Raw genomic sequence first — 13,549 nt, forward strand, 5'->3', positions numbered from 1 at the left:
ATTTGTCATTACGAAATCTGATATAGAAATGAAGATGAAGAAAGTTTGCATGAGTCGTTGGAGTTAATTTGTCATAGTTCAGCGAGGAACGAGATGTTGTCTAGACAAGCTAATAGCAATGATATCATCTATATAAATTTTGGACGTCTAGCATTTTAATAAATATAATAACTTGGTCTTTTAATTGTAAAAAATACAAGAAACAGATCATTAATTTATATTTGTGTCACAATAAATTGTGAATGTTGGGAGTGGCAGGTTATTGAACAGAACTTTAATACAATGTCAAGTAATCAATTGCTACAAAACTCTAAAATGTTAGTAAGGTCATTTATCTTGTATTATTACCCTAATAGTACCCTCAACAATTTTGCATAATTATTGAGTTTTGATGAGAAGTCGAGTCTAATTGTCTAAGATATATTGTCGTATACCTCAATCGGGGCAATAGAGGAAGTCTAGGTGGCACATTTAATATACATGTAACTAAAAAAATATAGTATTTCAATCATTATACCCGTGTATATCTTGCATTCTATATCTTCTATATATGTTTATATATGTTGATCTTGTAGCTATTAGCTAACTTTGCACATCAGCTTACACATATGTATATATATTATATTCATATTTAATATATATATATGTTAAATTTTTTATTTAATATTTATTATTTTAACTTTATGTTATACCAAGTGTCAACATATGATTTTCTTATTAACCAATTTTATTAATTATTTTAATAAACATTACATATTTATAAAAATACCAATAAATCTACTCTAATCTAATATAATAAAATATAAATATAAATATAAAATTTTATTATACATATAAGTATATATTTTTAACACATATGTGTGTCTTATTATAATTATATAATTATATATTCAATATTTTTCATTAAATAAATATTTTATTTTTACTTGTATTTAATTAAATATTTAAATTTATTTTAACATGTACATAATTTGAAAATACATATGTACTATTTTTGAATATAACTAATAAATATAACTAATACCACCAGAGCAAATAACTTACGGATTCAACAAAATTTTAGATAATGATGCTTTAGCTAACCTATTTTGGCTCCGTCCCTTTTTTGACACATTTGGACGAAAGATTCATTTTTATGACACACCTTTTCAAATTTGAAGAAATGACACAAAATGCCACTTTTTTGGGGTTCTGCCGACACCCACAAAAAGTGGCGTTCCAGGGCATTTTATTTTTTATTTTTTTCCCTTCCCTCCCCTTTGTTGCCTTGTCTTGTGCAGATTTGCAAGGGTAAAAATTACGTGAGTGCATGTTTTGGAACGCTCATATTTAATTCCCAAAAAAATTGTTTTGGTTTAATTTTTATTTTGTTGAGTAGTGATGTAAACTTATTTGTAGTATGTATTTTTTATTTAAATTTATTTTTGTATGGTTTTAGTTTCTTGAAAACGGGTATCATGGGGAATATATTTTTTCTTGACGAGGCCTCATAATCAAAAATTTTAGAAGTGTAGTTCTATATAATTTATAAAAATATTATTTGTTTGATGTAGACGTACATTTAGTGTGTTGTGAGCATTAAAAATAAAATTATTTTCAAAAAAAGAAGAAGAAAACATAGCAATTTGTACCGTCTGAAAATGGACTGCAAGTGTGTGAAATAGTATATCTATAAATTGAAAATGAAACTATGAAATGTGAAGGAAATTCATGAAACTGGTGAAAGTAGTAATATAATATAAAAAAGAAGGAAAACATTTAAGTCAAATTTGTTCATCGGACATGTAATCATCGGAAATATAATCCACATTTTGTAATAGTCTGTGTTGTTCCGCTTCCGTAAGCTCTCTACCAGAAGCACAAACTGAATCTTGCTCTAGTTAAAACATATAATAACGACTCCTACGCAACAACATTCGGTTATTTTCCCTCCGAATATGAGTCACAGCTTAACCACTTTTTTCCTAAATTCAGACCAATTAAGAGTTTCCTCAGGGCGAGGATATATAGATAGGGAATGACGAAGAGGAACCTTTACACGCATCGCAATCAGATCATGTGTAAGACTTTCAAATTCTTCACGTCAAAATACCCATTCTCGGCGTACACCAGCAAAGTACTCCACTGGATTGCTTACCTTAAGACTACGATAATCGTCATCTCTTTCTCGTAGCAACCACTTGTGATTTATGGACGATGACATCCTAGTAATGTTTGGATGAAATATGTGTAAAGGTGTAAAATTTATATATTGTAAGTAGCTTGGTGATAATGAAAAGTTAATAAAATTTTAATAAGCCTAACAGTTATGGATGAGAATAGTAATGAAGATGTACAAGATGTTAATTTTGTTGATGTACGTGTTATTATTGCCAACCATGCGAAATGTGACAAGTCATTTAATTTATTAAAAACAGTATGAAAATAATTCATAGACCATTATCAGCAAATGAGTTAGGTATCCCGTGAGTACACAGTGGAAACAACATGCAAGCAATTTCAATAATTTTGAGATAAATATTGAAAAGGTTCAAGTGGAAGGACACATGGAAAACAACAATGACAAGTCAAATCATATAAATGAAATACAAAGGAAAAATATAACTATTTGATAAAAGTTTTCACTTTTTGCAGATGAAATAAAATAATGGCATTGCATTTACTTGTATCAATGTCAAGTCATTTCGTGTTTTAATGATATACAGATGAAAGCCTGAAATTAGGTCAGAAATCACATGTAAACTTATCCCATTAATATCTTCAATCTCCTATTAAAACCACATGTTTGACTTATAAATATATCCTTCTATGTAACCCAAAATTCCAACAATCTCTCATATTGATGTAAAATCTTAGAAATGGATAATGGGAAAAGAATTGCAACCTCTACAACATTGTTCTCTGGTATGCGTCCAAAGAAGCAAAATGAAGTTTCTACGAAGAAATTGATTGAATAAGAAAAGGCTAAGAAGTGAGCCGCGTATGACCAAGAGAAGTTTGTGAGAAGGATGTGAAAGATGAAGGATAGAGAAGGGAGAAAGGGTAAAGACTGGGTCCCAAATCATGATGAGTTCTATGGATTGGATTGGTGAACTTTCAATTGATAAACGCCTTCATAGAAGAATCAAAAATGGCAGGTTGTATAAGACATGGATTGAGTTGAGAGCATTTTATTGAAAATTTCCATAAGAACCAGACAATGGAGAATTTGTACATGCCAATGATTTATCTATTACAACCAACTGAATACTGGAACTAAGAATTACCCGTACCTTGATAGGGCTATGGAAAGTTAGTTCCGGATGAGTCACTGAAAAAAATTAAGAAAAAGCGTGGAGATAAGGGCCAATCAATGCGGATCTGAACGGAGATTGATGGTCCGCGGTCAGGAAAGAAATGTAGTGTTTGCAACCAAGAAGGTCACACCAAGCGTAGTAAGAAATGCCCACGACGCCCACACTTAACAACGTGAACCTGTTGTTGCTCATTTTTTAGCATTATTGCATTTTGTTTTCTTACTTTTCACCAATTATCTTTCACATTACATGTTGTAGTACAATTGCCATTTGTATTATCTAAGTATTCTATCATGCTATTTCGAACCATACTTCTTCTACCGCTGTAATTATAACTACAACTGTGTACTACTTCAATTTAAATGCAAAAGTTTGTTTATTATGTTGTATATTAATAAGTGGATTTTATATCTACTTGGAATGCTTAATTACAGGCTTAAGTTGGTGCTTTGGACTCAAGTTGTCGGTATTTTTGATGTGTTTTTTGTGTTTTTGCTTCTCAGGCACTAGTTGGAGGATGAATGGAGATTTTATTAAATATATGCTGAGAAGAGCCAAGAATCTGAAGTCAATTCCATTCCCAATTTGTAGAGGATCTCGAGAGTTTCGCGTGGACTGCTTATTCATTAAATTCTGACGAGTGGAGCAAAAGTTACAGCAAAAAGAAGAAAATTCAGAATTCCAACTACAGTAGCACGGCGCGCCCGCGCCGGTATGCGGGGCGGCCGCGCCAGACTTCCATAAACAGAGCGCGCCCGCGATGGGATAGCGCGTGACCGCGCCAGGTCGTTTTCACAGAATCCTAATTCCAGTCTGATTTTAAGAGTCTGGAAGCCCAAAATGACCAGAAGCCTATATATATCAATAAAAATATGTTTTTAACAACAAGAAGACCTGGAAGAGCAATAAGAAGACCTAGAGAGCATGAGAAGGCTACGAAGAAGAAGACTTTTGTTTTCTTTAATCTAGTTGATACTTGGATGCTCGTTTTTGATTTATCTTTGAACCCTAGTACTCTTATATTATTTATTATCATGCTTTCATTAGAACCCATGGTGATGATGAGTTCGATTATGAACTAATCATTATCGTGGGGTTCTAACGGATTATTTATGGATTTCTTTAGTTAAATTGTTTCGATACCTTAGTGTGTGGTGATTGATTGATATCCTAGTATAGGTTGTGCTTATTCGTCTTATGTGTGTAGCTAACATATAAGATAGTGTGTTAATCTCTATTGGAGTGAAAATGAATATAGGGATTTAGAATTTTCCATGCTAGCATAGGTTCATGTATAATTGTTATGCATGATTCATAGGTAATTTTAACCATCTTATTTACCCTGTGTAATCACGATAGATAACTTGCGCATTAAACCGTTATGTTTTCAATTCTTATAGATATATAAGGACTAAGCATAATTGGTGTCTATTCAACTTTTATCTCTTTTATGGATTCTTGGTAGTAGGGTATTCGTACAACGAAAGTTGGCGTTTACTAGTTTCGTATTATCTGATTAGTGTCATCAGCATCACATGCTAAGGTTAAGAACAATGACTTTGAATGAAGTAGTAATGAAGTTAGAATCCCATGTTTGTCTCATATAAGTAATGCAACCTCAATTCTCTTAGTTAATGCTATTTAGTATAATCTCTTAGTTTAATCAAAATCCAATTTGTTATTTGTCTTGGCATTAAATGATAACCATACCATTGTTGCATAAGTGCATAAATTGAACTTAACCTAAACCAGTCTATGTGGGAACGAATCTGATTTATATCTTATACTACTTGCGAACGCGTATACTTGCGTGTATTATTAGCGCGTGTTAACGTCCTATCAAGTTTTTGGCACCACTGTCGGGGACTCGGTGTTAATTTTTAGTTTATGTGTTTGTCATCAGTGGTCGTTAAAGTTCACTGACTCGGACTCTTTTATTTTCACGGTTTACTTGTTGTGTTTCAGGTACTCATTACAATGGGAGATCCGGCAGCACGAACGAAAGCCTTGATGGATTTTTCTCAACCCAAGATCAATGGCATTCAATCTAGCATTGTCAGGCCAACTATCACAGCTAATACCTTTGAGATCAAGCCTGACATAATTCAGATGGTACAGAATTCAGTCCAGTTTGGGGTTCTCCAACGGAAGATCCCAATACGCACATTAAGGATTTCATAGAGATTTGTGACACCTTCAGGTTCAATGGTGTGTTTGAGGATGCGGTAAAACTGAGACTGTTCCTATTCTCTCTAAGGGACAAGGCTAAGAGCTGGTAACACTCTCTACCAGCCGATTCTATCACTACTTGGGAGGATCTTGCTCAGAAGTTTCTTACTAAATTCTTCCCTATGGCGAAGACAACTGCACTCAGGAATGCTCTCACTAAATTTACGCAGCAATCGGGAGAATCTCTATGTGAAGCTTGCGAGCGCTACAAGGAGATGCTTAGGAAGTGTCCTCATCATGGAATGCCTGATTGGATGATCATCAATTGTTTTTATAATGGATCGGGAGCACATTCCAGACCCATGCTCGATGCAGCATCAGGTGGAGCCTTATGGGCTAAGAGCTACGATGAAGCTAATGATCTAATTGAACTGATGGCTGCTAATGAATATTAGTATCTAACCCAGAGATTGACACAGAGCAAGGTAACAGGAATTCTTGAAGTGGATACAACTACGACTATCACTGCTCAACTAAAGGCATTGTCTATGAAGATTGATTCGCTTGCTAACTATGGAGTTCATCAGAGGACGAGAGTTTGTGAGCTGTATGCAGGTTCGCATGCGACGGAGCAATGCGCTATATCTAGTGAATCAGCTCAGTTTGTGAGCAACTTTCAGAGATCGCAGCAACCAGTTACATACACTTATCATCTTGACAACTGGAATCATCCTAACTTCAGCTGGAGCAACAATTAGAATACGGTACAACAACCTTATCAGCAGTTTGGATCCAAGCAATTTAATTCTCCTGGTTTTCAGCAACAATTTGCACCAAGACAACAACTCCAAATCAACATCAAACTCATGGAGGTGCAGGTCTATCTTCGAATGAAAAATATGAATTGGAGGAGTTGTGTCTTATGTGCAAAAACCAGGCTCTTATATGCCAAAGTCAGGCTGTTTCTATCAAGACTCTAGAGAACCAAATAGGACAAATTGCTAATTCCTTATTGAATCGACCACCAGGAACACTTCCTAGTGATACAGAAGCCAATCCAGGCAAGAGGGAAGTTGAAGAACATGTGAACGCCATCACCTTGAGGTCTGGAAAGTTCGCAAGCCCCCAAATTCAGCAAGACGAAGAGCCTGAAAAATCTCAAGTTTCAGAAAATGCAGTTGTGGCTGAAAAAGTGGTGCAGAAGGATGTCGAGGTGGAATCAAGGAAGAAATCCGTGGAACACACTCCTCCTGAGGGTAATACAGGGGAGAAACAGGTCTATCCTCCACCTCCTTTTCCTAAAAGGTTGCAAAAGCAGAAGTTGGATAAGCAATTTGCTAAGTTTTTGGAAGTTTTTAAGAAACTTCACATTAACATACTTTTTGCTGAAAATCTTGAACAAATGCCTAGCTATGCAAAGTTTATGAAAGGTATTCTCTCTCAGAAATTGAAGCTCGATGACTTAGAGATCGTTGCTCTAACGGAGGAATGCAGTGTTGTGTTGCAACAGAAGTTACCTCCGAAACTTAAAGATCCTTGAAGCTTCACTATTCCTTGCACCATCAGAATCTTGTCGTTCGATAAGTGTTTGTGTGATTTAAGAGCTAGCATCAATCTGATGCCCTTGTCTATCTTCAAGAAGCTTGGTTTGCCTGATCCGAAACCAACATACATGTCATTGAAACTAGCTGATCGTTCCATCGCTTATCCACGAGGTATAGTGGAGGATATCTTGGTTAAGGTGGACAAAATCATCTTCCCTGCTGATTTTGTAATTCTGGACTTTGAGGAAGATAAGAAGATTCCAATAATCTTGGGAAGACCATTCTTGGCTACAGGCCGAACTATGATCGATGTGCAAAAAGGAGAGCTTACGATGAAGGTTCATGATCAGAAGGTCTCTTTTAATGTGTTCAAGGCAATAAGGTTACCCACAGCTAAAAAGGAATGCTTTAAAGTAGAGTGTGTCGATTCTGTCGTGAATTTGGAGCTTGAGCAATTGCTAAAGTTAGATACCTTGGAGAGATCCTTAACAGGGGAATTTGATAGTAAAGATGAAGAAGGGGCAGAGCAATTACAGGTTTTGAATGCTCCTCTGTGGAAGAGGAAGTTGGATATGCCATTCGATTCTCTTGGATTAATAGAACTGAAACTTTTTCAGGAGTGTTTTCAACCGTCTATTGAAGAAACTCCCACACTTGAGCTCAACCTACTGCCATATCACTTGAGTTATTCATTCTTAGGTGCACCCCATGATAAGGGGTTGGGATATATTTTTGATGACATAGAGAGTGGCTGGACGGATCCTTCCGTGCCTACAGAGGGTTCTTCTCATGTGCAGCAGGTAGTTGAGAGGACTGGTGTTGGTGATGAGCAGTACAGGCGAGTGACTAGGCATATGGAGGCCATGCACGACATTCACCGTCATTTTGCTGCAGATTTGACACAGGCTTTGGGCACTATTTTTCGAGCCATTGGTGTCGAGGTTGATTGGCCACCTAATCCTCCACCCGAGGAGGGTGATCTTTCCGACGACTAGGTATGCCTGAAATCCTTATTATTACCTTCAATGAGGACATTGAAAATTTTAAGTTTGGGGGTGATAATGTAAGGATTAGTTTGTGTGTGTCCATATAGTTCATATAGATTCATGTTGCATGTTTGGTTGTATTTCATTCATATTTTTGCATGATTGTTCATATAGGACATATTTGTTTGTGTTATTTTGTAAGTCCATGTAGTTGCATTTGCATGCATATAACATGATCCCTTAGGTTGAGCTATTTTTGATTAATTGGTTGATGTTAATGTGAGTGTAGTGATGACGAATAGAGGGATATTTAAGTCCTAATGAATTGATTTGCATGCCAGAAACAAATATTTTCACAAAGTCTTATAGGGTTGCTTTTGATCTAGAACATGATCATACTTGTTTGTTGTTGAGATTAAATCACTTGGTTATATTTAGAATTTTTGTTATTCTCGTAATGACGTAAGAACACTGAATTTTAAACTGGAGAAAAACTTGGTTTTCATTGCTAGTTGTTGTAAGGCTAGACTTCAAATGGCTAGTAGTCGGCTCATATTTTTATGAGTAGTCTAGGGTTGAATGTGATGGAGTGAAACGCACTTATATAGAAATTGTTGAAAAAAAAGAAAAGAAAAAAAGAGAAAAAAAGAAAAAAGAAAAAGAAAAAAAGGTATGTGTTTATGCATAATTGATCAAGAGTGAGCTCTTTAATACTCGAGTTATTAAGTTCTAGGGGACTTTGTGCCTAGTGACCTAAGGCTTTTATAGTCTGGGATCCGCTAACCTAACGCTCGCTACATGAGTATTATTGTATAAGTCTTTTGGGACCTCATCCATTCCATGGTCAAATAAGCATTTTTGTTATGTGTTCAATAATAGCACGAATCCTTGTATAAATCTAGTAAAATGAAGGTGTTGTGAGTCATTATGCGTTTAACGTCTATTCTGTTTATAAACTTGTGATTGTTTTGATGAAAGATAAGTTATGGTTATTGATATAGTATCGAGAGTATATCTGTTAAGCATTCCACACACGAACGTTCTGGTTTGTGAGTTGATTTGTGAGATTTATTCGAACTTTATTTTGAGTTATTACATTCGTAGAGGCATTGGCTTATTCATTTGGTTATGGTTATTCTGAGGGGATCAATTGCATTATCATTTAGTTACATTCACGTAGTTGCATTCACGCATTAGGTTTGTTTTGTAGTTTTGAGTTTGTTTATGCTTGAGGACAAGCATCGATTCAAGTTTGGGGGTGTGATAAGTGGATTTTATATCTACTTGGAACGCTTCATTACAGGCTTAAGTTGGTGTTTTGGACTCAAGTTGTTGGTATTTTTGATGTGTTTATGTCTTTTTGCTTCTCAGGCACTAGTTGGATGATGAATGGAGATTTTATTGAATATATGCTGAAAAGAGCCAAGAATATGAAGTCAAGGCCATTCCCAATTTGTAGAGGATCTCAAGATCTTCGCGTGGACTGCTTATTCATAAAATTATGACGAGTGGAGCAAAAGTTACAGCAAAAAGAAAAAAAATTAGAATTCCAACTACAGTAGCATGGCGCGCCCGCGCTGGTATGGGGGGCGGCCGCGCCAGACTTATATTGTTTATTATCATGCTTTCATTGGAACCCATGGTGATGATGAGTTTGATTATTAACTAATCGTTATCGTGGGGTTCTAACGGATTATTTATGGATTTTTTTAGTTAAATTATTTCGATACCTTAGTGTGTGGTGATTGATTGATATCCTAGTATTGGTTGTGCTTATGCGTTTTATGTGCGTAGCTAACATATAAGATAGCGTGTTAATATCTATTGAAGCGAAAGTGAATATAAAGATTTAAACTTGCCATGCTAGCATAGGTTCATGTATAATTGTTATGCATGATTTGTAGGTAATTTTAACCATCTTGCTTACCCTTTGTAATCATGATAGATAACTTGCGCATTAAACCGTTATATTTTCAATTCTTATAGACATATAAGGACTAAGCATAATTGGTGTCTATTCAACTTCTATCTCTTTTGTGGATGCTTAGTAGTAGGGTATTCGTACAACGAAAGTTGGCGTTTACTAGTTTCGTGTAATCTGATTAGTATCATCACCATCACATGTTATGGTTAAGAATAATGACTTTGAATGAAGTAGTAATGAAGTTAGAACCCCATGTTTATCTCATATAAGTAATTCAACCTCAATTATCTTAGGTAATGCTATTTAGTATAATCTCTTAGTTTAATCAAAACCCAATTTGTTATTTGTCTTGGCATTGAATGATAACCTTACCATTGTTGCATAAGTGCATAAATTGAACTTAACCTAAACCAGTCTCTGTGGGAACGAATCTGATTTATATCTTATACTACTTGCGAACGCGTATACTTGTGTGTATTATTAGAGCGTGTTAACGTCCTAACATATATTCGAGCTTATAAATGTGGAAGTACTATAAGTTGTATCCCATTCTAAACAAACATTTCAATTAGACCTTCACATTGTTACTAAAATTATATGTTAGGTAGTGAATTACACACAGAGGGGGGGGGGGTGAATGTGTTTTTATGTTTTTATGCTTTTCTTGAATTGTTTATGATTTTGAACAAAGTAAATTAAATCTTACAGTGAGATGCGTTGATACTGAAATTAAATAAGCAATAACAGTGAACACAAATCTTTCAAAACTCACTTAATTTTATATTAAAATTAAGAATGTTTTGCTACAAAATTTCTAGGCTCTTTGTTGATAAAGAGCTTAACTTTTTCCTTGAGAGAATACAAGATTTTTCTTATCTCAAATGTTACCACTATCAAAGGGCCAGTGTTAACTTTATATGATAGTTAACTACTGGTTTACACAGTATATAATAAGAGATGCTATTCATTTTAGTAAACTGTCACTTATCATTCCATTTTAGGAAAAGTATATCTTCCATTTCTGGCTTAGCATATCTTTGCATACTATGTTAACTTTGTTCTTCCTTTGTCAGTTAATCTTCACCATTGATATTGCACACTCTTCAAACTACTTTTTGTAGACTTGTCAATCCAACTGGTTAGATTATTTGTTGATTCTTGATCTTGGATATTAAACTGGTCTGCAATTTGTACTTTGAGATTTTACCTCCAGATCTCCAGTTAGGCATATAGAGAACTTAACATCTCGATAAGTATATTAGATTATCGAGATCTCTAATACTCTATAGTTAATTTGACTTGTAGAGTTCTCTGAGTTCTCTATACGAGAATTTAGCTTATCAAGATCTCTCCACTTCATGTCTTCACTTTGAATTATCGATATCTCTAAGTTCTCTAGTGACTTATTGACTTGTCGATAACTTAGAGTTCTCTAGTGATGATAGTTGACTTATCGATAACTCAGAGTTCTCTAGTGAATTTTGACTTGTCGATAACTCAGAGTTCTCTAGTGATATTTGACTTGTCGATAACTCTGAGTTCTCTAGTGAAGAAATGACTTGTCGATATCTCCAATCTTCATGTCTTCAATTTGGCTTGTCGATATCTCTGAGTTCTCCAGTAGCTTTCCCGACTTCTCTATAGGTCATTCTAGAGTTCTCGAAAGACTTCTCTATAACATTAAATATGTGACTTGTAGAGATCTTGACTTGGAATATTTTTCTTAAAACAGATTTATTCAACTCCAAGATTCTTTACAATTCTTCTGAGGCATGATCTTCTTGATCTTTGTTATTCCCTAACAATACAACAAAAATTACAGAAGGGGGGTTGAATGTAATTCTGGCTACTTTTGAAATTTTAAAAATGTTCTAACTTAATATATATAACAGTGTTTGATTTGCTCTAATGCGGAATGAAAGAGTAATATAAATCAAAACACTAAGTAATAAAACACAAGCTTTAAAACTTTCTGGTGGATTTGAAAGTATTCACCAGAGATGTATATATATCAAATTGAGAACTCTGTGATGCTTTGAATAGCACACATCTGATTTACAAGTGAACAAACAAACTACATAGAATTTTTTTACAAGTACAGCTTTTTCTATCTCTCTGAAAAATGTGCTTGCTTTGTTAGTTTTTCTCACTTACTACACTTGATTTATATATCACCAAGTTACATGACAGTAAGACAAGATAATAAAACAAAAATAAAATATAGTCTAATATCATGCTGCAACATTACTCTATCCAACATCTTTGAATATCTTCACATTTGCATGGAAATGGTAATGCTTTTTTGTTCTCAAAATCCTGCTTAACAGGCTGCCACATTCCTTTTGCAAACACCTAACGCATGTGACTGTGTTGTCACTATCAACAGCTATTTTAAATATGATCATCTGTCGGGATTATGTTGAACATTCATCGGGAATATGTTGATGTAATAACCCCAATTTTTGGAAAATTTTTGAAACCCTTATGAATAGTGTTTTTACTAAATGAGAAAATTTTTCATGCCACACTATGTAGGGGTTCTGTTATTGGTCTTCTGGGATATTATTAGTACTCTATATGGTATATGAGTGTATGTAAAGATCGTCAGAACCCAATTCCGAACACTTTGGTTTTTCCCGGAAATACACTAGATACGGAGAGAATTGAGTATAAGGTAACAGGATAAAAAGGATTTAAATTAAGGGATTATAATAGAGGATCATAAAAAGGAATATAATGTATTGAGAAAGGTTAAGGGAACCTAAGTAATAAGATCCCGGGTATGATCCCTCAAACGATAAACGAAAACGAAAGTTAAGCGAACCATATAACAGATCAGCGGTCATTAGGCAAACAATTAGGAAGTTAATCAAAGGGATTAGGGAGAGTGATGTCACCCAACCAATGAGAAGAGGACAAGGAGGGGAGGATGACATCATGAGGATGACACAAGCATGACATAGAAGGGAAGGAAGTGTGGTTGAATTATAACCACACAAAATCAAGGTTAATTAAGTCATTAACCAAAAACAACACAAAAATCAACCAACCAAGCCAAAACATTTCATTTCACCAAACAAAACACAAAAATCTCTCTTCTTCTTCTTCATGCTCTCGGCTTCTTTCTTAAAAAATGAAGATCCAAGCTCCACCACTTACTATTTAGCAAGGTAATTATCTAAGCTTCCCCATGGATAGTTACATACTTCCTATAAGTTTAAGCTTCTAATTCCAAGCCAATCTTTTTCTATAAATCATGGAAGAAGATGGTAAATAGTGTTTTTCAAGAAATAAAATTTGTGTTCTTGAAGTTTTGTTTAGATTAAGCTTGGATAAGGACTTTAAGGGTGATTCCAAGCCATTCTCTTGATTCTCCACTCTCCAAGGAAGGTATAAACTACAAACCCTAGCTTTAGTTTTGAGTAATTAGGAATGAATATGTTTGATATAGTATATGTGAAGCATGATGCTTGATTGTTTGAAGTTTGGTTGAGTTTGTAGAGATTAGTTGGTTTTGTGGTATTGTTGGAGTTGTAAATCTTGATAATTAGTTAAAGAACCTAAGTAAAGCTTTTAGTTCATGTGGGGAATAAGTATAAATGGTTAATGTGGATTTGTTGGGGCTGTTAT

General features: G+C 34.6%; 1 non-coding gene across 1 annotated transcript; it reads right to left on the bottom strand.

The window, feature by feature from the left end:
* Positions 1 to 5,662: 5,662 nt before the first annotated feature.
* On the bottom strand, positions 5,663 to 5,769 carry LOC141716150 (small nucleolar RNA R71). The gene has a single exon (XR_012572870.1). It is a non-coding gene; the product is annotated as a small nucleolar RNA R71 (small nucleolar RNA).
* Between the last annotated feature and the right edge of the window lie 7,780 nt (positions 5,770 to 13,549).

Source organism: Apium graveolens, chromosome 3 (genome assembly GCF_009905375.1).
Source record: "Apium graveolens cultivar Ventura chromosome 3, ASM990537v1, whole genome shotgun sequence".
Taxonomy (NCBI): domain Eukaryota; kingdom Viridiplantae; phylum Streptophyta; class Magnoliopsida; order Apiales; family Apiaceae; genus Apium; species Apium graveolens.